Raw genomic sequence first — 25,498 nt, 5'->3', positions numbered from 1 at the left:
AAGGAGGGGCAACAAGGAGAAATACTTGTTTTTCTCATTGTTTTTTCCTCTTTCTAATCCTGCTGCATTGTGCAGCACATATAGAAAGAGGAAATTGCCTTTAATGATTGTTTTTGCACAGGAAGGGATACCTTCCTGCACAAAAACAATCATTCCCTCAGTGTAGGTACCTTTGCAAAATGACACAAGGATGTCTGCGCTGGCGCACGACTGCTGTTTGTGCGCCGGCGGAGGGGAGAAGGACAGGAATGCGCCATATCTTCTAGATATGGCACATTTCTGCCCTTTTATTTTGATGCACAGCAGCGCAGCAGGAAGGCTTGCTGAGCTGCCATGTGGCAAAATACTGTAAATGGACCCTCAGAGTTGAAAACCAACAGCATCAGTCCAAAGCTTTGGGGGTGATCATGCAAAAAGAGGCATTTCCTTCCATTTAGAAATTGTATCGCATTATATTGCGTGAGGGCATACCTTGCATAATAAAAGTCACAAGAGACAGCAGGAAGAGATTGGTTTGAGCAGACAATATTTCCCTGTAAGACATTTTCTGTGCAAACCTTCCTCCCACAAACAAACCATAGCTGAAATTGTGTCATGCAAAATTTTACAAATTTTGCATTATTTAAATACCAAGCATTTTACCAACACAGCTTCAATATTGGTTAGGTCGAGTAAGATATTCAATGTTGCAAAACCGGGGTGAATCTCCTCTTTTAGCTGATAGGTCAATTTGTACGTATAAGCAAAAGGCGATTCAAGTAGAAAAGTGATGAAATGTAGCCTACTGACTTGCATTTGAAACTCATCTAAAATGATATACATTCTTTTGAAATGTTCTAGGAAAAATAAAATGTAGATTCCAGAAAAGTAAATTAATCTTTTTTTTGATTATGAAATGTAGCAAATGTTGCTTTTAAACTTTGTGCACTTGTGCCGATACACTGGATGTGCTGTTATGACAGACACATATGCCAGAGTGCTCATGCTCCCATTAACCTGTGCGGATGCCTTGACTTTTGTCACTCTTTTCTTCACAATATTTATCCGTGTTCAAATGAAAAATCCTGCACTTCATTTTGCTTCGCTTTGAAATGGCATTATTGTGTTTGGGAGCACTAAAGTGCTCAACCACATTCTGCTGCTGCGAAGTTTCCGGCCTGGCAAACCTGCTGTCTACTGGCGCTCTGTCTGCGCCCTTAACCAAGGTGTGTGTATCCTGTTGCAGCTGCGCCCATCCCCCAGTCTGTGACAGTCACTGACTGGAGGTGGTTTCCGCTGAGCAGGTTGACCGGCCGGCCCTTTGTTATGCAAGAATGTGCATTTGCACATCTTTAGCTGACCTTGGGCAGTGCCTTGGCTACCTTTCTTTCTCCCATTAAGAACAGGTGGCAGGCAAGCTGTTTGAGATCATTTTAAGAAGAAGCCTAGGAAACAGTTAATTTTAAACCGTAGTGACATCTTAGAAGTGAAATTGTATATGTTTAAAAAAAAAAGTAAACCGAGCAATAAACAGACTTCACAAGAAAATCCGCATTAAAGTCAGTTATCGCTCTTACACGTGTAATTCATGTTGACAGTTAAAATGAAGCAAGCTTTAATTTAATTGCATTGCTTTCATTTTAGGAGGTATTTGTGGCCTTTATTTTTTAAATATAAAATTCAATATTCTTTTCAAGTTTCAGCTTTACTAAGTCAGATGCAAAGCTTTTTTTAAATTATTGTTTTATGCAATTTGAGTTAAGTACAACAACAAAACAAAAAAACAAGAAGTCACCAATCGAATTTCCCATAATTATGTAGGTGAATTTTGATGGTTACAGAAGAAAGGGGGAAAAAGCATGTGTTCATAGCAGTTCTGTAAGTGGTACGAGAGTATAGTCCTGGATTGTTGGGGATGGATCGCGATTCACTTGGAATGGCAAGTAGGTGCAGAGGGGCTCCAAATATGTTTAGGGTGAGTTTTCGCAAACATCAGCGCCCAATACTCCTCCAGCCTTTCGAAGTGCATAATTAAAAAAAAGCCCAGTAGCATCTTGAAAAAGGATGGATGTTTTTATTAGCGGTGCGCAAAGTTATTGCAATGTAATTGTTTTCGAAGGTCTGAAAGATAAAGATTCCAGTTCATGTACCAATGCCTTCCACGCACAGATGCCAGCAGAAATATGCAGGTAGTGCACACATCATCACTCTTATAATACAAAGGTGAATATGCTTGCGCTTTGAGAAAAAAAAAAATTATGGTGCTGCAGTTGAACTCGCTAGAAAATGACTATCTAGACTATGATGACCTCATGAAGGGATTGATTGGGATCAGATGGGGGAGTCTGGTTGTGCCCGTTGATCCTCTTCTTTCTGACCAGCCCAGAGCAGCATGTTGTTGTGGACGAATCTTCTTTGCTGAGCAATTTTACCACCTTGGATCTAATTTTTCCAACTTACATCTTTTTTCTCCCCTCTGCTGTCTGATACTGTGATTTCCTCATTGACCATTTTATTGAGGAACATAGACCGCAGTGTAAGATGTATTCAGATGTCCATACTAAAAAATTATTGGATCTGCAAATAAGGTCAAGCAATCCTATTAAGATCATCTACTGATAGGCAGAGTTAAAGGATGGGTGTAGTGCAGAAGCCTAACTGATCAAATAGGTCATGTGATTTCATGCAGTTTTGTAACTAAGCATTTCACATCTTTCCAGTACGTTTCCGGGAAATGATAAATTACTGTTGGACCAAAGATTATTGAGTTCTGCAGTATCCAGAATTGCTTTTTTAAATACATGTAGAATCTAGCCTGCTTTAAACGCTCAACGTGTACAAATAGAAATTGAGAGACATTAAGAATATGAAGTCAGAGATGACATGTATAGAAAGAAGTTCCACAGCTAAAGAGTAGATTTGAGCCTCACTGTAATTGTTGGAATTAGTTGAAGTTATGAGTTAAGAAAAGTTCAACATCAAGGTGAGCAAGCCTAATTTAGCAATACAAATATATGAGGTGAACAATGAGGACAAATCATTTGTCGTCTCAGAGTGGCATTAGCAAACTAATATGCACTGTGTGATCATTTTGTATTTAAGACTTGGGTAAGGGATTTATACACATTAAGAAAACTCTTTTTGACGACTGTCCATGCAGCAATATTAATGTAAAAGTAAGCACAGTTTTCAGATTTACATATTCCTAAATTCCTGAGTGATAGCTCAGGGTGCAGCACCCGACCGTGCCATTACTTCTCTAGGCACCAAATAATACCCAAGTTAGCTATTCAAGAACCAGGGTGGGAGTAGTTTAAATATTTCCTTGACATTTTTGAAGCAGGGTCACCCACAGTAGTTGTTTCCTAATAATGCTCTAAAGTGTCAAATTATTGGACTGCAAAAGCAGGAAAATGGATGAGCATTTATTTAATTTTGTTGTTGGGAAGTCTTTGAGTTATGCAGGCTGTAGTTAGTTTATTGTGATTCATTAAATTATATTATTATATTGGGATGACATTAAATTAAGAAAGAATGTCTGAGAATATTTGTGAGCTATTTATCCATTTTTTTGCATTTATCTTTTCATTTATTTTAGTTTTCTGCATCTTTTTCTTATTGGATTTTTAGACAATTAGGAAAATTATGGATCTGCAGTTTAGCCATGTTTTTTAAATTTGTTATAGTTCATGCTATTACTTAAAATTGAGTACTCTGTCATATTCAAATCACACAACTATCTAGTCTTGCTTATACTGGTTCGGTAAGTTTCTACTTTGCCATTAAATGTTTTTGGCACACAGAGCTGCCATTTTCTTTTGTCCTCCAGCACACCATTTTTCCCATGATTGCTTATTGGAAGCTGACCAGTATGTAAAGTCCCACCTGCCACAGAGGTCAGATGCGAAGCTTTGATGTGAAGATTGGGCTTTGTTGAATTGAAGGAATAAAATGAACCATTCACAATAGATATGTAATGCTTGCTATAAATGCTTGGCAGTTGAGGTAATTATCTGGTGGCAAAAGTATCAGTGATTCACTTTTTATTTCTGTATAATAGGAGGACATCTTGATTCTGTGTGTTGTATTTTGTTTTTTGCAAAGGCTTTAAACTAATTCAAGCAAACGTTTTCTATTCTGCCCAATTGTAATTCTTGAATGTTCTGGTCATTGTTTTAGGAAATCTTTACTACTTTAAATAAGGTTTAGTACAAGTGTGCCTACAACATTCATAGTTTAATTGGCAGACACAAAATTCAAAAGTGGTCTTTTTCTAAGCGTATTTGTTAAATGTCGGGCAATCGCCTCTATCACTGCAACTGTATGTTTTTCAGTGCTTTATCAGGGATTTTGTGTATCATTTCGTGCTGGCTCTTCTTTTAAACAAGAACGAAAATATATTAAGGAGAGGGAGATAATTAGCCACGGGGTGAAATTATTTGTGTGACATGGACATTCGGGTTACATATCCTTTTTCCCCTTTTTTAAAAGGTGCAATTATGAGCATTTAAGCCCTGAATTGATATTGACCAGGAGAGGAAAACACAGCAATTAATAAATAAAGTGCTAAAGATGCTCGAGCACAATGCAATTACGTTGGTGATGTTAAATAATTTTGGAAATTCTGCGTTCTACTTCTAATGTAAAATTCCTGAAATTATGCGGTAAAAATGTACCTCAATCACCCGGGCACAACAGAACACCAATTGATGCTGCAGTGTGTTTGCTTTTTGCACTTTTTGTTTAGAGTGAAATGCATCTTTGAGTAAAAAAATGACACAAGGATACATTTTTGCGGTAAAATATTGTGCTAAATGACGAATTTCCATTTCGCTTAATTATGCATAATTTTGCCAAAATTTCCCATAATTACAGAAAAGCAAACTACGCAAATTTCACACACCCCTAGTGGTACGACCTTTGTTGGATAGATGTGACCGATTAAAAAATCTGCCAATGAAATTACCTGTAATTTAGGATAGTATAGTATAGTAATGTCACTATGGGAATTGCCACCAAATGAGAATGCTCCGAAGGGGGATTTATAACTTCCTGCATTTCCACTCCTCTCTACATGGGGCCCTTCAGTCTGCCAACACTGCGGACTTTAATAGCAGCATACAAACTGGATGTGAATTGCCTAGTTTGCTTAAATGCCTCTGATTGCTGAAAACCCTACTATTTGTGGAGGAAGTGATAAATCTGGTGGAAAAACCACCAGCAGAATATTATCTAAGGTATGGATAATATGGAGGAGCTAATTGCAATTCTGATTATCCCACACTAGCCCTATGGTGGGATATCCATACTCTGCTATGGAGATGAAAGTTCCACCTGCGGATTTTCCTCTTTGTTATCACTTACACCACAAACTGAAGAATTTCTATTACCACTGAACTCTAAATAGGGTAATATAGACTGATTTAGAGTCAATTTGTAACATTTAATCTGTCTATATAATGAGAAGGTGGAAATTCCTTCCCTAGAAGAGTCTCTACCAGTGGAGAGTCTGTCAGCTGATTACATGATTTATGCTAGACCTATGATCAGGTCTATTGGAGTTGGCCAACCCAATTACGCAGCAGGTTTTGCTAAATTATGTGGCAAGAAAAACTAATTATGAAGTTTACTGCGGCACATTATTTGTCCTTTTTATATGTTAGCACCGTTGGACACAGGTTCCACCTATTTAGCAAAATTTTAACACTCAAATATAGCAATAGGCATTCGAAAGATGACCGGTTAACTTTAGGGAAGGACCTTACACTGTGCCACGACACATTTTCCTGCATTTTAAGTTACTTTTGATCTATTTGAGCTACAAATATTTTTATAAATAAAATCTGCACATTTTGCAGCAGAATTATGCGGCAAATGTGTCAAATCTATAACTATGCAGAAAACACCATAGCCACAGGATTGTAAAACTCCAGGTGCCCTGCCACAGACGAAGGTAACTCTTTACAGGCAGAGAACAGGAGGATTCTGTGTTATGACCCAAGTATAAATAAGGCAATTTATCTACACGTATCTCAGTTCCATTACCTGCCAACAGTGTCGATGTTAACATCTGCCAAATAATGTCTGCACTTTGCCGAAAAAGCCTGAAATGTCTAAAAATTGCCTGATTTAGAGTTAGGTGGGAATAGAAGATTCTGTGATTCTGTGATTTGAGGAGCATGTGCTACATTTGTTAGATAATCCACTACTGGAATTTTCTCCAATGTATGTATAATATAGGTGAGGAAATTGCAATTGAGGATATGCCACATTAACCATGTGGCAAATTATCATTTCAACAGCTATGCAGATGGAATTTCCATACATGGATTTTTACTTTTTGTTAGCATTTGCACCTCAAATTGAAGGATTTTCCTTTAACACCTACTTCTCTCAGGCTTCAGGCTCTATAGACTAATTTAGACATCAGTAACATCAATTCTATTAGGTCAGTCTATAGGATAAAGAAAAAAAATGAAATGGCCTGACCCGGGGGATGGGGTCCCCGAGCCCGAAAATGGCACGGGAGGGGGGATGCCCAGCCCCACTCCATTTAAAATGAAAAGAAATGGCCATGCCCCGGGGGATGGGGTCCCCGGGGGCAAAATCTGCCTCAGTAGTGGGGCCGACATCTGCCTCAGGAGGGGGGCCACATCGCCCCCCTCCTAAAAAAAACCCCAAAAAACAAAGCTGGCAACTTGGTGCAGGGACATGTAGGTACCCACATCAGAGGGCCACGGGTAGGGGGCCTGCCACGGGCCCTCAATGTCCCTTTCCATCAGACTTTCAATGGCAGGTGAACCGCCATGAAAAGGCTGGTGGGGAGGGACATCGTAATCCCTACAGCGCACTATTGCAGGGATTGCGAGGCCCTCTGCTGTACGGGTGGGCTTAAGGAGCCCGTCAGATGCGTGGCTGTCAGTGTTTCAGACCGCCATCCTAATGTGGTGGGCAGTAAATATGGTTCTGATGGTGGTAACACCACCACTGACAGCTGACGGTGGCAGCATCGCGGCCATCGTAATCAGCCCCTAAGTCATGGAGTCGCCGAATTAAAATTCATGCATTTTTTGCATGCCTGCGACAGTAACAGAGTTGAACCTGAGATGTAATGTCAGTAGTTTTTTTACTATGTTTTAACTGATGACTCCACACTCTTGAGCCCAATTTGGGTGGCAATTATGCAGCGTGCATCTTGCTGTATCGTGACAATTGAGTAATATTTTTGTGATTGTGAATTAAATCATTGTTCCATTCTAAACCTTGCGCAAGTTGTTTAGAATATTTTGGAAGGCAACTTACTTGAGTTTGCAATTGATGCAACAATGTGGTCTGAGCCACCCGGGGAACAACCTTTACAACGCAACTTTTACAATGCACTACACTTACAACGCAATTTTTACAACGCAACATCCACTACAACGCATTCCATTACATCGCATGACACTACAACGCATTTTTAAAAAGTACCTTTACAACGCATTCCATTACATCGCATACTAACTTTACAACGCATACCATTACAACGCATAATATTACACTACACTATCCAACACTTACCCTACTGTTGCACCCCCTGGAGTTAGAATAGTAATTTTTACCCCTATACTATCCAACACTTACCCTACTGTTGTACCCCCTGGAGTTAGAATAGTAATTTTTACCCCTATACTATCCAACACTTACCCTACTGTTGCACCCCCTGGAGTTAGAATAGTAATTTTTACCCCATACTATCCAACACTTACCCTACTGTTGCACCCCCTGGAGTTAGAATAGTAATTTTTACCCCTATACTATCCAACACTTACCCTACTGTTGCACCCCCTGGAGTTAGAATAGTAATTTTTACCCCTATACTATCCAATACTTACCTTAAATGCAATGTAATATTATGCGTTGTAATGGTATGCATTGTAAAGGTAGTATGCGATGTAATGGAATGCGTTGTAAAGGTAGTTTTTAAAAATGCGTTGTAGTGTCATGCGATGTAATGGAATGCGTTGTAGTGGATGTTGCGTTGTAAAAATTGCGTTGTACGTGCATGCGTTGTAAAAGTATGCGTTGTAACGTCATACATCCGAGCCACCCTTGCTTAGAGAGCGTCCTGTATGGATAGAAATCTGCCACCCATGCTGCTGCTGGTAAATAAAATGAGGCAGCAGGGGTCCCTTTCACAGGTAAGTTCCTGGTTGGCCATAACAAAGCAGTGACTTGCCTCTGAATACATTTCCGCACCTCCCCCTAACACACCTGAATCTCACACAGCTTAGCTCCGTCAGGCTGGTGGCAAGTTGTTTGGCGGGGTGGGGAGGGAGTATTGGTCCATAGTGGCAGGGGGTGAAAGGAAGATGTGAGGGCAAATAGAATGTTAAAATGTAGTGACTGTGACACGTTAAGAATCATTAGGTCAACTTCAAACTGAATATCTGAATTCACGGTATATAGATGTTGCTGTGTGCAGTACCTTAATGCAGAGAGCTCCGTGAGCCATTCCGAAGATTGGCCTAGCATGACAAAAGCCGACTCTGTTAGTAGTAGTTTCAGTTGCAGGTACATGCGGACTATTGTCTAACTGATTTACAATACTATTCAGAATTACATGCATTTGACTGGGAGCGATTAGTTTGTTTTCATGTGTGTATTTAAAGGATATTTTGTAATTTGAACATCCTCCTATCACTAGCTTATTTACAGTAATCCTACATATGTTAGAAAATATAAGGATAATAATCTGGAATCAAAAAGCTGTTTGTACACCATAGAGTAAATGAGGTGAACAAATAGCAGCAGTTGTGGTCCTGATACAGTGAAAGTATTTGGAAATGTACTGCTGTTGTTTTTTCCCTAAGCTTCTAGTAAATTTCCACTACTGTGTGTTTCATAAACAATCTGCAACTCCTCCCAGAATCATCAACTGCCCCTCAGAGGTCTCTGCAATTGTGCAGATGTATTAACAAGTCAAATTGGGCCAGGGTAGCTTGTGGGTGTTTATGGGAGAGAACAACGGTAAACCTAGGTCAGCTCCAACAATCTTACACTATATTTATTTTAAAGACTAGACTAAATGTACAGTCAGTGAAAATATGGAAAGATCACACCAACATTGGTAAGGTTGGAAGGGAAGGTTTTCTCAAAAATGTTTTAAAGTGAAATTCCACTTCTGCATTACTTTCCACATGCGTGTACCATGTTCATTCAAATATTAGTAAATAGTAGCACATTCTGCCATTGTGCTGCTTCCACTTCACTGATTTTGGATCCGAAAAATACTCCACAAGGAAACTACTTTCTTCTCAGTTTTTAAACAAAGACAAAGCAGGGGAAGTGGGATTAAATAGTTTTAACCATGCTTTATTCCTAACAGGAATTGTTTACTTCACTTATTGAAGACAAGTAGCACAAATGTTATTAAAATGTAAATAACAAGTACATTGAGAGACACACAGCCTACTGTAACTCACTATGTCTGATACAAGCCAAACAAACTAAAACATTGATGAGGATCTCAAAAGAAGACTGGGGTCACCAAATTGTTGCATGCCAGGTACATTTGTATATAATATAATACTGCATTCCTTTACTGGCCTGTCAGCCAGTTGCCTAAGCTTTTCATGCAACCCAGACCAGGCTGTATGCAACCTCTTCAGTGGCTGGAACTGCCAGGGAAGGGTAGTATCTTCAAAGCCATCTGCTGTTTGGGTAGACCCAGTGTCCCTGTTGCACTACCAATGCCAATTTTTCTTGCAGTGGTGCATGAGTGTGGATCATTTGTGTCAATGGTGCATTCCAAGCTGATCTTCAGTGTATCAGTTGATATTCTTTCGAGGGCCCACATGTGGATTGGTGAAGACAAAGCATCCAGTGGCAGGTGATTTTTTCATTCAAGGTGGGTAAGATTGTCACCTGGAGTATCCATGTGGGGGTTCTGGCACTTCGAGGAGCATTTGGGTAAAGCCTCCAGGATACTTATTGCTTCATGGAAACAACTGACCATTGGTGAAGTTATAGGTTTGCTACTTAATTCAGTACTGATGCAGAATGTAATTTAATAGTGGGCACTCCAAGGAAGTTGATCGATATCAAGGAGATGGAGCTCCAATTTTAGGGATACCAATGGGTGCAGATTAAGTCCACCTTCAAGTGTTGGCTCCTTGATGAGTTGAGTGAAACCAAATGAGTTGATTGCCTCAGTGATGTTCTGATTCTGTGAAGCGGATTTATCAAATCTTTGTGCCATTGCAAAGTCACATAAAATGTTAATAAAGTAGTTACTTTCCAACGCATTTTCTCTTTTTTTTGTTGCTGGAAAGTAGTCCTTGATGTAGCACAAATAGCGCTTTGCACTACTTTGCTACAAGTGGGTGGCCATGGGTGTTCCCACACTACCACTCATGGTTTCTGTTTCAAAGCCATATCTTCTGCAATTATTAAACATGGTTTTGCATCAAACATTTTATACACTGCATGTGTGCTGCATTATACAGCACACATCCAATCTGTGAAAAATGTAAATGTCTGTCTAGGTGTATACTAGGTGTATACTGGAAGGGTCACGTTCAAGTACAAAACCTATGGTAGATACTTTGCACTGGGAAGAAAGTAGAAGTAACTTATCTTCCACAAGCACAACGCAGCACGGTTGTTTGACATTACAATGCTGCCAATTACTACGCATGCCTTTCCCATGCAACTATTTACCACGCATATGAATTTACCATGCATACTTTTACCACGCATGGAAATTCCATTTAAGATATTATTATGGTAAGTATTATACATATATCTATATTTATATTACTTTGAGCCAGTAGTTGCCAATGAGTGCCACCGGTACTCATTTGTGGAGACTGGCACTTATTTTTCTGCATCAGACATTTATTGATAGCAAGAGGGGGGAAAACAAACACAGTGGAAAGACAGAGGAAGAGAAAAAGAGACAAAACATGACGAGAGTTTCTAGTATTGCATCAAAGAGGTATGAGAAAGCCTTGTGTATTATTTTCTCGTGGAATTACCACCCACTAAAATCATGTTCGATGTAGGAACATCAGCTCATTCATGATCAGACAGGTTAAAATTCCATACTGGAATTCCCGTCCACGTGACTCATAATCAGGGTTGCCATAGGTATTGTGGCTAAAATTGTTGGGGTGGGGTGTTATCCATAAACCCCATCATTCCAATAGTGGCGGTAGCAAGAGTTACTTCTCATCCTGGAATTTATTGGGCCACACATAATGAGGGTATTAAAGTATTCTAAAGAACACCTTTTTGTTCTAAAACATTCACCATGGTATAGTTTTTGAGTCAAGACTACCCAGTGTTTCAATGACAGCCAGCAATTATTATTTTTGACAAGGGAACATTGCACCTCCTTCACAGTACACTGGAACAGCAGGCCTTTCCTGATGTGCAGGGTGGCCCAGCAGTCAGTTGTCAGTCAATAACAAAAGTACACATTGGGCCCCTTAACCAAAATTATTGTGCCACCTACAAACTCTTTGAAATGACCAACTGAGCAAATATGAGTTAAAGGAGATTTCATATTCTGCTGCTCTAATATGATAAGACATCAGAGCACAATATCTAAAAGGATCTTTTACATTACTGTTGGACATCCCCCCCATCCCCAAAAGAAAAGGGTAATCACATACCTGCATGCCAGGCTTTGAAAACCCCACAAAAGCTCAAGAGAAAAATTCTATCTTATGTTGTTAAAAATATTATGTGTGATACAAGATTTTGCTGGATATTATGTTATTGGAAACATCTATTTTCATATATATTTACGCATTACACATGGATGCAACATTATGAAAATAAAATATCTGCTATACTAAATAAAATAACTCAAACTATTAAAATTCAGATAATGCATACAAACCGTAAAATGTATGGTGTTACCAGGGATAACACCCTAAATTAACAGCATCACATATCTGTATGCCATACATTAAATACCAGGGGCCTCATTTACAACTTTTTGGTGCAAGGCAGCGCCACAAGGCTTGTTGCTGTGCTGCCCTGCATCAACAGAAAAGGGCATAAATGAGCATTATCTAGGAGATATGGTGCATTCCTGTCCTCTTTCACTGCACTGGCACACAAATGGCTGCCTTGTGCCGATGCATGCACCCTTACACCATGATGCAAGGGTTTGTGCGTTGTAATAATTATTACTTTTGTGCAGGAAGGTATACCTAAACAAACATGTAGGAACTGATGGTCTAAAGGAAAAAGGCTTGTAATAAACTACACCACCTCTAGTGTATAAAGAGAAAAGTAACTATACATCTCCAAATAAACATTACCAAACAATGCCGAGAGTTGTCAGGATTTCCATCAACTGCCAAAGAGAGGCCAGTGTCATCATCTGGTCATCCTTCAATCATGGCCACTTTTCCTCAAAGCCTTGAGGGGAATCATGTGGCTACCAGATTGCAACTGATCCAACAAAGTATAGTCACAGAAGGAAAGAAACCAGAGGTAACTGTTGATTGTAATGTTGAGATATAATATGTATTCTCTTATTTGGTGGAGATGATAATCGTGCAGTGCAAAAATAGTGAAAAATAAAAAGGAGTTGGAGAAGAGAGAAACAGCCTTTAATCACTATCTCTATACCACTCCTCTTAAAAACGTGCTAAAGCAACATGGAACAAATAAGTTGCTTCACAGTGGGTCAACTAGTTTCAGCCTAGATGGAACAGTGTCCGGCTTTCTTCAGGACCTATATAGCAAGGTGTGCTACTGCACCAGTGAATTTGTGATTTAAAATCCAAAAATTGTCAAAAAGTACAACCTTATATGATGAGATCTCAAAAAAGGACAGGGTGATCTTCACTCCTGGAACAATAAAATAGAGAAATCAGGATTGTCTTACATATAAGGGAATCAATACATCATTTACAAATCTCAGTAACACTTAAAGTGGTGCGGTGCTCATTTATACAAGCCAAAAAACCATTAGTGCACTCAAAAAATGAATAAATCATTGACCATGTGCACTCACCTGTACCTTTCTAGATACAGACCTCACCTCACCTGGTCACTAACTCAGGGATAGGGAGACCCCGCTCTATAATTATAAGAGAGTAGATCAATGTTAGTTTGGAAGATACTCATTATTCCTTCTAACATGTATTAAAAACCTAGTGTAGTCCGTTTATCAACATTTTATCTACCAAAACAGTGTAGACACAGGGGGGAGGGGGGGGGGGGGGAGGAAGAAGAAAAGAACTGTTTACCCTCACCATTGAGGTTATAACCTACTTGTATGTAGACACCTAGATATCATGCTCGCTAGGTATTAAACCCGAGCGCCAGCAGATGCAGCAGTATCTGTCGGTGAATGTTACAACTAGGGCAACAGATACAAGTATACGCGGACGCCCGGTCTATCGAGGGTAGTGGGGCGTGTCGTTTGTAGTGTCCTTTGTAAGTACTACGAAGGGTATTAAGAACAAACGCTATCTGATGAAAGTGTATCTAGCGTTAATATGACAACTATTGTTGTCGCTCACAAACTGGGTATGAAAGAAAAGAAAACGGGTGACGAGTGTTTTGCTACCCTGAAAGCGGGGCAACGCTGATGTTGCTAACGTTGATGCTGAAAGGCGGCTATTTCATACACATTGGACATTTTCAAAAAGACGATAAAGTTCGAAAAAGGCTCGAACAAAGCTCACCTGTCCGTCGGTGCCTCGGGCTCCCCTGTGTTTGTGGGAGGCACCGAGGTTCCGATCAGGTGGTGTATTTACGTTTGCGCGTGACGTGCAACGCGTTGTCAATCAGAGCAAACTGTAAAGACTACAAGATGACCTCATCAACATAGGAAGTAGTAGTTTTGACGGTGTTCGTTGTGAACAATAAAGTTAACCAGACCTTCAGTGATTCCTCGACTGCATGAGTGTCAGCATGAGTGAGATGTAACAAAACTATTCATATTATAACAGCGCATAATGTTGGTATTGCATTCTAATGGTGCCGTATAGTTGGTGTACCTACGTGTGTGCGTTATAAACTGCGCATTGTCAAAAAAGTCTGTAAGAACTACATGATGACCTCATCTATGCAGGAAGTGGTAGTTCGAACAAGGTTAGTATTGGAATTACTGTGAATGATAAAGTTAAAGTTAAAGTTAAAGTTAACCAACAATCCAGTGATTCCTCGACTGCGTGAGTCTAAATATGAAACATAAAACATGTGGCCCTTGTAACTATGCAACAGGACTAGTTGTGACACAGAGTCTCTCAATAGGATATAGACATAACATCTCAAAGTCCTGACCAGTTAGACATTGGTATATAGGATATAGAATGTTAACAACGAGACACGCTGTTGTGAGTTGTTCTGATTAATGTTATAGTCCTCCCTTTAAAATAACTAGTACAAGTACTAGAGAGGAATAAACTCTAAAATCATACAACATTATTGTACTGGCTGTTCCCCAATGGACTATGATAAAGTGGTCCATGGTATCGCATCGTTGAGTCCGGTCTGGTCACTATGCAATTTAAAAACCCAACGCTGTTCTTTGTTGAACAAAAATTGGGTTTTGTTCGTGATGTGTGATGGTATGAATGGTTTTTCTAAAACCGTCCAAACAAAGTCTTCTGCTTTGTGGTTTTTTTCAACAAAATGTCGAGTCAACTTCGTGTTGGTCTTGATACATCTGAATGTACTTTTGTGTTCCTGCATTCGTATTTTAACTTTGCGAGTTGTCATGCCTACATACTGGTATTGACATGGGCACTTCAGAAGGTAAATGAGGTGGTCACTGTTACAGTTAGTAAATGATTTTTGTAACCAAGGTCTGTTCGTACCTATATCAATAGATTTGGAGTGTCTGGTTTGGGGACACACAGCGCACCCCCCACAAGGATAGTGACCTTGGATGGCTGGTAGGTTCCACAGAGTACCTTGTGTGGGTACTTCTCGTTCTCTTGGGCGGGTGTTGACCAATTTGTCTCGGAGATTCTGGCTCCGTTTAAATGCAAAAAGAGGCATGGGGATTTTTTGATTACTGGTATTCAAAATCTTCCAGTTCTTCCGGATACTTTTCTGAACGCCATTGGAAAGTGTGCTAAAGGTATGAACGAAAGTGAGGCGCTCGAGGGGTGGTTTTGTAGGTTGAGGTTCAAGTAATGCATCTCTGTGATTGTTCAATGCCCGTTTGCATGCATTTTTTATCAGTTTCTTAGGATACAGTTTCACTGATAGCTGATTTGAAAGGTCACTAGCATGCTGTTTGTACAAATCAACAGACGAACAATTCCGTCGGAGACGAAGAAATTGCCCGAACGGTAGATTATCCCTCAAAGATTTGGGGTGTTGGGAATCATATCTTAGAAGGGAGTTACAGGCCATGGGTTTGCGATAGAGTTCGCTGGCTAAGCCGTTAGGTGTCACAAAAATAGACAGATCCAAGAAGGAGATTCTGTTTTTATGTGCTTCTAGCGTGAACTTCAAGAAAGCATTGCGGGTGTTCAGCCATTCTTGAAAGGATGTAACCGATTCTAGACTGCCTCTCCACACTACCAAGATATCGTCAATATACCTCTTCCATAGTCTAATAGACTGATGGAAGGGGTTAGTCTCATTGAGAACATGATCTTGTTCAAACCTATGAACGTACAGGTTCGCCAGACTAGGCGCAAAAACACTTCCCATGCTCGTACCCGAGACTTGGAGGTAGATCTTGTCTTCATACATGAAAAAATTCTCTTTCATAGCAAGCTGTGCTAGTGTCATGATAAAATTGACTTTGAGATGTTATGTCTATATCCTATTGAGAGACTCTGTGTCACAACTAGTCCTGTTGCATAGTTACAAGGGCCACATGTTTTATGTTTCATATTTAGACTCACGCAGTCGAGGAATCACTGGATTGTTGGTTAACTTTAACTTTAACTTTATCATTCACAGTAATTCCAATACTAACCTTGTTCGAACTACCACTTCCTGCATAGATGAGGTCATCATGTAGTTCTTACAGACTTTTTTGACAATGCGTAGTTTATAACGCACACACGTAGGTACACCAACTATACGGCACCATTAGAATGCAATACCAACATTATGCGCAGTTATAATATGAATAGTTTTGTTACATCTCACTCATGCTGACACTCATGCAGTCGAGGAATCACTGAAGGTCTGGTTAACTTTATTGTTCACAACGAACACCGTCAAAACTACTACTTCCTATGTTGATGAGGTCATCTTGTAGTCTTTACAGTTTGCTCTGATTGACAACGCGTTGCACGTCACGCGCAAACGTAAATACACCACCTGATCGGAACCTCGGCGCCTCCCACAAACACAGGGGAGCCCGAGGCACCGACGGACAGGTGAGCTTTGTTCGAGCCTTTTTCGAACTTTATCGTCTTTTTGAAAATGTCCAATGTGTATGAAATAGCCGCCTTTCAGCATCAACGTTAGCAACATCAGCGTTGCCCCGCTTTCAGGGTAGCAAAACACTCGTCACCCGTTTTCTTTTCTTTCATACCCAGTTTGTGAGCGACAACAATAGTTGTCATATTAACGCTAGATACACTTTCATCAGATAGCGTTTGTTCTTAATACCCTTCGTAGTACTTACAAAGGACACTACAAACGACACGCCCCACTACCCTCGATAGACCGGGCGTCCGCGTATACTTGTATCTGTTGCCCTAGTTGTAACATTCACCGACAGATACTGCTGCATCTGCTGGCGCTCGGGTTTAATACCTAGCGAGCATGATATCTAGGTGTCTACATACAAGTAGGTTATAACCTCAATGGTGAGGGTAAACAGTTTTCTTCTTCCCCCCCCCCCTCCCCCCTGTGTCTACACTGTTTTGGTAGATAAAATGTTGATAAACGGACTACACTAGGTTTTTAATACATGTTAGAAGGAATAATGAGTATCTTCCAAACTAACATTGATCTACTCTCTTATAATTATAGAGCGGGGTCTCCCTATCCCTGAGTTAGTGACCAGGTGAGGTGAGGTCTGTATCTAGAAAGGTACAGGTGAGTGCACATGGTCAATGATTTATTCATTTTTTGAGTGCACTAATGGTTTTTTGGCTTGTATAAATGAGCACCGCACCACTTTAAGTGTTACTGAGATTTGTAAATGATGTATTGATTCCCTTATATGTAAGACAATCCTGATTTCTCTATTTTATTGTTCCAGGAGTGAAGATCACCCTGTCCTTTTTTGAGATCTCATCATATAAGGTTGTACTTTTTGACAATTTTTGGATTTTAAATCACAAATTCACTGGTGCAGTAGCACACCTTGCTATATAGGTCCTGAAGAAAGCCGGACACTGTTCCATCTAGGCTGAAACTAGTTGACCCACTGTGAAGCAACTTATTTGTTCCATGTTGCTTTAGCACGTTTTTAAGAGGAGTGGTATAGAGATAGTGATTAAAGGCTGTTTCTCTCTTCTCCAACTCCTTTTTATTTTTCACTATTTTTGCACTGCACGATTATCATCTCCACCAAATAAGAGAATACATATTATATCTCAACATTACAATCAACAGTTACCTCTGGTTTCTTTCCTTCTGTGACTATACTTTGTTGGATCAGTTGCAATCTGGTAGCCACATGATTCCCCTCAAGGCTTTGAGGAAAAGTGGCCATGATTGAAGGATGACCAGATGATGACACTGGCCTCTCTTTGGCAGTTGATGGAAATCCTGACAACTCTCGGCATTGTTTGGTAATGTTTATTTGGAGATGTATAGTTACTTTTCTCTTTATACACTAGAGGTGGTGTAGTTTCTTACAAGCCTTTTTCCTTTAGACCATCAGTTCCTACATGTTTGTTTAGTATAAGTATTGGGGATTGGAACTAGATCAGGTCGGTAAATCTTCCCTCAGACCCTTTTGTCTCCTTCTCGGAGCAGTGTATAATGTTATTGAGCAGCGACTAGCTGCGGGTCTTTTTTACATACCTATAATTGCTCTGGCGTCGTTCCTTGAAGAGCATTAACCTTTTGGTAATGTGCAAGCTAGGCGCAATCCCATTGTGATCACCAAACAATTGTCCGTTGTCCCATTTGTTCCCACTGCATCTCTTTGCAGTTTTTTCCATTCTAATCACAGATATGGCTGAATTTAGCGGTCTTACATATGACGACTCTCTCTACCAGTCGATACTAGACACCACACCTAGCATACTGACCAGTGTCTCAAATACCACCATTGCCAGTATAGATGATTGGGATAAAGTAACAATTCTAAAGAAATCCCATTCACGTACAATAATACACGGCGCCATAATGGCAGAATATCTCCGTGGAAACTGTGCACCTCAGGGATTAATTGTTACCAACGCTCCTCGACTATTCTTACAAGATAAAAGCTTTGTAAAAGATTGGTCCCTAATAGCCTGGCGCTGTACACGCGACTGGCTTATTTTGATTATCACCACGGCCAAACGTATAGCTGATGCTATCCTGATAGAAATACAGGTGATAGAGGCACAGATTAAGACTACCATCACTAGCACCCTTTTTAAGAAACAACAAGATGACTCCAACAAATCTAACAAAGAGTTTAAGGACGCGATTCTTATATCTAAGATCGAGAAATTTAAAAAAGACCTGGCCAAATTCAAGCACGAAGTAGTGTACCCCTACACCAGTGATAACTACACTCCCGCAGAATTCAACAGGAAAGGGAAAAGATATGGTTCAAATTATTCAGGCAGTAGCTCAGAAGATTACTCAAGTGACTCTGAACTCCCAGGAACAACTAGACAACAACCAAGAGGCCGTGGCTCAAGACGTCCTTGGAGAGGATATATGACACCACAGGTTCAACAATGGTGGCCCCCCTCTCCGTGGGGTTTCCCTCCACAGCACTTCCCACAACCAAGTGCTTATCCAATGCAAATGCAGGATTTTACCAACCAGGCTTTTTTAGGGTCAGGCAGAGGCCGGACCAGAGGCAGAAGAAGAAACCAACGAACACAAGTTCATTGGGATTTAACAACTCCAGTCGCCCCACAGGTGAACACCCGCAGCAGATCCAAGCAGAACCAACCCCTACCGGGGCAGAACCCGGCAGAAATCTGATTGTCAATCTTAGCCAGAGGGTTCTCACCCCTGATGAACAATCAGTTCTCAATAAGGGTCTAGGTTTCGTAGCCACATCCTGTGGTAACGATTTCCAAATACAATGCGAACTTGCGAAATTCTTCCGCAAGATTCGCCTACATCATTTCTTTAAAGATAAAGATATGTCAACACCCACCACAGACACTACCAACACAGGCTTGAAGATACGATCTACATTTAATCCTCCAGTGCACCAAATTCCACCACAAGTATTGACTTTCGAAATGAAAGTACAAGAAGACATTACGAATCTCTGTTCAAACAAAGTACAGAGTTATAGTAATCTCTCTAAGCGTGAATCAATCGCTCTTCGCTCGCTCACTGAAGATAGAGGGATAATTATCAAGCCTGCTGACAAAGGGGGAGCGACAGTCATAATGGATACCCAGAACTACCGAGAAGAATGCCTCAGACAACTAGACAATGACAGATTCTATCGTCGTTTAAAAGAAGATCCCTCTGAAAGGATTGCCAGAACCATCTCTAGGCTGGTAGAAGAAGGACTTACTGCTGGATGGATAACCTCACAGGAAAGCACCTATCTGAAGACCACTTATCCGGTAATGCCATATTTTTATACATTACCAAAAATTCACAAGACACAAAGACCTCCACCTGGTAGACCAATCATATCAGGTATCGGTTCCATATTAGAACCTTTGTCTACATTTGTAGATTTCTTTTTGAGACCACTAGTGAAGGATATGCCGACCTATCTTCAAGACACCAAAGATGTACTTCGCCTCCTTCCCACAGTAGACTTTGATTTAGAACAAGATTTGCTTGTTTCTTTTGATGTAGAATCGCTTTATACATCCATTCCGCAAGATGAAACATTGGATACCATAGCTTCCATCCTCAATGCAGCGAACTTGGATTCCATCACGCCAGTCAATTTTATCATGACACTAGCACAGCTTGCTATGAAAGAGAATTTTTTCATGTATGAAGACAAGATCTACCTCCAAGTCTCGGGTACGAGCATGGGAAGTGTTTTTGCGCCTAGTCTGGCGAACCTGTACGTTCATAGGTTTGAACAAGATCATGTTCTCAATGAGACTAACCCCTTCCATCAGTCTATTAGACTATGGAAGAGGTATATTGACGATATCTTGGTAGTGTGGAGAGGCAGTCTAGAATCGGTTACATCCTTTCAAGAATGGCTGAACACCCGCAATGCTTTCTTGAAGTTCACGCTAGAAGCACATAAAAACAGAATCTCCTTCTTGGATCTGTCTATTTTTGTGACACCTAACGGCTTAGCCAGCGAACTCTATCGCAAACCCATGGCCTGTAACTCCCTTCTAAGATATGATTCCCAACACCCCAAATCTTTGAGGGATAATCTACCGTTCGGGCAATTTCTTCGTCTCCGACGGAATTGTTCGTCTGTTGATTTGTACAAACAGCATGCTAGTGACCTTTCAAATCAGCTATCAGTGAAACTGTATCCTAAGAAACTGATAAAAAATGCATGCAAACGGGCATTGAACAATCACAGAGATGCATTACTTGAACCTCAACCTACAAAACCACCCCTCGAGCGCCTCACTTTCGTTCATACCTTTAGCACACTTTCCAATGGCGTTCAGAAAAGTATCCGGAAGAACTGGAAGATTTTGAATACCAGTAATCAAAAAATCCCCATGCCTCTTTTTGCATTTAAACGGGGCCAGAATCTCCGAGACAAATTGGTCAACACCCGCCCAAGAGAACGAGAAGTACCCACACAAGGTACTCTGTGGAACCTACCAGCCATCCAAGGTCACTATCCTTGTGGGGGGTGCGCTGTGTGTCCCCAAACCAGACACTCCAAATCTATTGATATAGGTACGAACAGACCTTGGTTACAGAAATCATTTACTAACTGTAACAGTGACCACCTCATTTACCTTCTGAAGTGCCCATGTCAATACCAGTATGTAGGCATGACAACTCGCAAAGTTAAAATACGAATGCAGGAACACAAAAGTACATTCAGATGTATCAAGACCAACACGAAGTTGACTCGACATTTTGTTGAAAAAAACCACAAAGCAGAAGACTTTGTTTGGACGGTTTTAGAAAAACCATTCATACCATCACACATCACGAACAAAACCCAATTTTTGTTCAACAAAGAACAGCGTTGGGTTTTTAAATTGCATAGTGACCAGACCGGACTCAACGATGCGATACCATGGACCACTTTATCATAGTCCATTGGGGAACAGCCAGTACAATAATGTTGTATGATTTTAGAGTTTATTCCTCTCTAGTACTTGTACTAGTTATTTTAAAGGGAGGACTATAACATTAATCAGAACAACTCACAACAGCGTGTCTCGTTGTTAACATTCTATATCCTATATACCAATGTCTAACTGGTCAGGACTTTGAGATGTTATGTCTATATCCTATTGAGAGACTCTGTGTCACAACTAGTCCTGTTGCATAGTTACAAGGGCCACATGTTTTATGTTTCATATTTAGACTCACGCAGTCGAGGAATCACTGGATTGTTGGTTAACTTTAACTTTAACTTTATCATTCACAGTAATTCCAATACTAACCTTGTTCGAACTACCACTTCCTGCATAGATGAGGTCATCATGTAGTTCTTACAGACTTTTTTGACAATGCGCAGTTTATAACGCACACACGTAGGTACACCAACTATACGGCACCATTAGAATGCAATACCAACATTATGCGCTGTTATAATATGAATAGTTTTGTTACATCTCACTCATGCTGACACTCATGCAGTCGAGGAATCACTGAAGGTCTGGTTAACTTTATTGTTCACAACGAACACCGTCAAAACTACTACTTCCTATGTTGATGAGGTCATCTTGTAGTCTTTACAGTTTGCTCTGATTGACAACGCGTTGCACGTCACGCGCAAACGTAAATACACCACCTGATCGGAACCTCGGCGCCTCCCACAAACACAGGGGAGCCCGAGGCACCGACGGACAGGTGAGCTTTGTTCGAGCCTTTTTCGAACTTTATCGTCTTTTTGAAAATGTCCAATGTGTATGAAATAGCCGCCTTTCAGCATCAACGTTAGCAACATCAGCGTTGCCCCGCTTTCAGGGTAGCAAAACACTCGTCACCCGTTTTCTTTTCTTTCATACCCAGTTTGTGAGCGACAACAATAGTTGTCATATTAACGCTAGATACACTTTCATCAGATAGCGTTTGTTCTTAATACCCTTCGTAGTACTTACAAAGGACACTACAAACGACACGCCCCACTACCCTCGATAGACCGGGCGTCCGCGTATACTTGTATCTGTTGCCCTAGTTGTAACATTCACCGACAGATACTGCTGCATCTGCTGGCGCTCGGGTTTAATACCTAGCGAGCATGATATCTAGGTGTCTACATACAAGTAGGTTATAACCTCAATGGTGAGGGTAAACAGTTCTTTTCTTCTTCCCCCCCCCCCCTCCCCCCTGTGTCTACACTGTTTTGGTAGATAAAATGTTGATAAACGGACTACACTAGGTTTTTAATACATGTTAGAAGGAATAATGAGTATCTTCCAAACTAACATTGATCTACTCTCTTATAATTATAGAGCGGGGTCTCCCTATCCCTGAGTTAGTGACCAGGTGAGGTGAGGTCTGTATCTAGAAAGGTACAGGTGAGTGCACATGGTCAATGATTTATTCATTTTTTGAGTGCACTAATGGTTTTTTGGCTTGTATAAATGAGCACCGCACCACTTTAAGTGTTACTGAGATTTGTAAATGATGTATTGATTCCCTTATATGTAAGACAATCCTGATTTCTCTATTTTATTGTTCCAGGAGTGAAGATCACCCTGTCCTTTTTTGAGATCTCATCATATAAGGTTGTACTTTTTGACAATTTTTGGATTTTAAATCACAAATTCACTGGTGCAGTAGCACACCTTGCTATATAGGTCCTGAAGAAAGCCGGACACTGTTCCATCTAGGCTGAAACTAGTTGACCCACTGTGAAGCAACTTATTTGTTCCATGTTGCTTTAGCACGTTTTTAAGAGGAGTGGTATAGAGATAGTGATTAAAGGCTGTTTCTCTCTTCTCCAACTCCTTTTTATTTTTCACTATTTTTGCACTGCACGATTATCATCTCCACCAAATAAGAGAATACATATTATATCTCAACATTACAATCAACAGTTACCTCTGGTTTCTTTCCTTCTGTGACTATACTTTGTTGGATCAGTTGCAATCTGGTAGCCACATGATTCCCCTCAAGGCTTTGAGGAAAAGTGGCCATGATTGAAGGATGACCAGATGATGACACTGGCCTCTCTTTGGCAGTTGATGGAAATCCTGACAACTCTCGGCATTGTTTGGTAATGTTTATTTGGAGATGTATAGTTACTTTTCTCTTTATACACTAGAGGTGGTGTAGTTTCTTACAAGCCTTTTTCCTTTAGACCATCAGTTCCTACATGTTTGTTTAGTATAAGTATTGGGGATTGGAACTAGATCAGGTCGGTAAATCTTCCCTCAGACCCTTTTGTCTCCTTCTCGGAGCAGTGTATAATAATAATACAGGAAGGTATACCTCCCTGCACAAAAACAATCAATGGAAGTGTTTTGCTCTTTCTATGTGGCCTGCTCGTTATGCCACCCCTGGGGAGGCATATGGTTTTGACACATTCTCAGATTTAGGCTATGTTGTAAATCTGGGAATGTGTTCAAAATCCAACGGGACACCCACCGAAACGCCCATGGCACCCCTCCCTGATACATGTTGAGGCAACGCAGCAACTTGCGCTGCCTTACACCATAACTAAGAGGCCATTAAAAGCCATGCAGGGTAGTGTTGCGTGGCCTTGTAGATATTGGTTTGCACTCTGCACTGGAGCATCAAAACAATTACGCCCCAGTGGTGCATTTGGTTTGTAAATAAGCCCCGTATTCTTAGTTGCCATTCTACTCATGAACCCATATTATGTAATAGCTCAAAAACTCGGTACCAGAGATCTCTTACAGTAAAGCTGAAAATAGATGCCAAAAAAACCTAGTTTCATAATTAGAATGTACCAAATGGATCAGGTCCCGTGGTAGTAGGTGACTACTGGGAAGTATTCATGATAGATACTGAAATTTACCACCACTTTTTTAAAACTTGTAACATTTGGAGACTAGTTGTTCATTTTCTAAACTTGTCTCAAAGGTTGCAGGAGCGGGTAGTCAATGCTTACTTCAGAAGATTTTAAAGAAATTAGAACTCAAAAACACACACACAAACTCAATCTCGGACTGCGTTATATCTTTTAACATGACCTGATTTAGAGGAGAGGATTTAGAATTAAAACCTCAAAATGCACCATAGTAGCTATGTGACTCATAGTATCCCTGCTGCCCAGTAAACATTTTCTGATGTATCAGCGCAGACAGTGTCTCTCTACACATACAAAGTGCCCTGCAATGTAAAATGTAAAGTTGCCCATCCTAAACACCATACTTGTAAAAGTGCAGAATTATTTTAAAGTTTGAGAACAGCACACGTTAAGACTGTCCTGTTTGATACATCGCATTTGGTTTTTTTTCATGCCTTTTAGAATTCCAAAACTTGATTTGAAAGCTTATTGAAAACTGTGTTCCAGTTACATGTACAGCATGTGTTTAGGTCCATAGCCATCCATAGATGCAGTTGCCCATGTGTTAAGTTGCCTAGTGGGCAGTGCACAGATCCTTTTCAGTGCAGTATAGGTGATTTACTTCTGGCAGAAGAATATTTGATGTGGAAAGACCAGTAAATGGAAATATGTTTTACTAAAAGAAATGCTGCTCCTGGAGTGCTCTAGTAGAGGGTTAGTTTATGATAAATGGCAACATTTAATTTTAATTACTGTAAAGGCCCCACTCCAAAAAACACGTTTGGCATGCAGTCATCATTTGTGCATGAACTCATAAAACACTCATTTATTTAAGCCAGAGTTACTGATATTGGCACTGCTTCTAGGAAAAACGTCTCCACTTTGAAATGAGATAGAATAATTTTGTAGGATATCTGCTTCCGAAGCAAGTTCGTTTTTTTAATGTAAGTCAAAAATACGATGATATAACTGTAGAAGCATCCTTGATGTCATGCTGGTGTGCTGTGCTTTTGTCCAGGAGTTTGCAATTCACCTACAGATACTTGGCTAAAATCTGTAAAGCGCCTGTGTACCTTCGGGTCGCGCTGCATAAAGCTGCAAACATTAACTTGGGCGAGAGGGAGGATGGAAGAGGCTCGGCTGGAGCTGGGAGTGTCGAGACCCACGCACTTTGTCATGCAGAGTGCCCCTGGCAGTGGCCCATTCACACCTGCTCCTCAGCCTCAGACAGACAAAAGACGCATTCACCTGCAGATCTACAGGAGGGGGAGGGGGAGGGCGCGGCAGAGGATGGGGCACAGAGGA

This window comes from Triturus cristatus, chromosome 11 (assembly GCF_964204655.1).
Source record: "Triturus cristatus chromosome 11, aTriCri1.1, whole genome shotgun sequence".
Classification (NCBI taxonomy): Eukaryota; Metazoa; Chordata; class Amphibia; order Caudata; family Salamandridae; genus Triturus; species Triturus cristatus.
Note: the sequence above shows the minus strand (reverse complement) of the source record.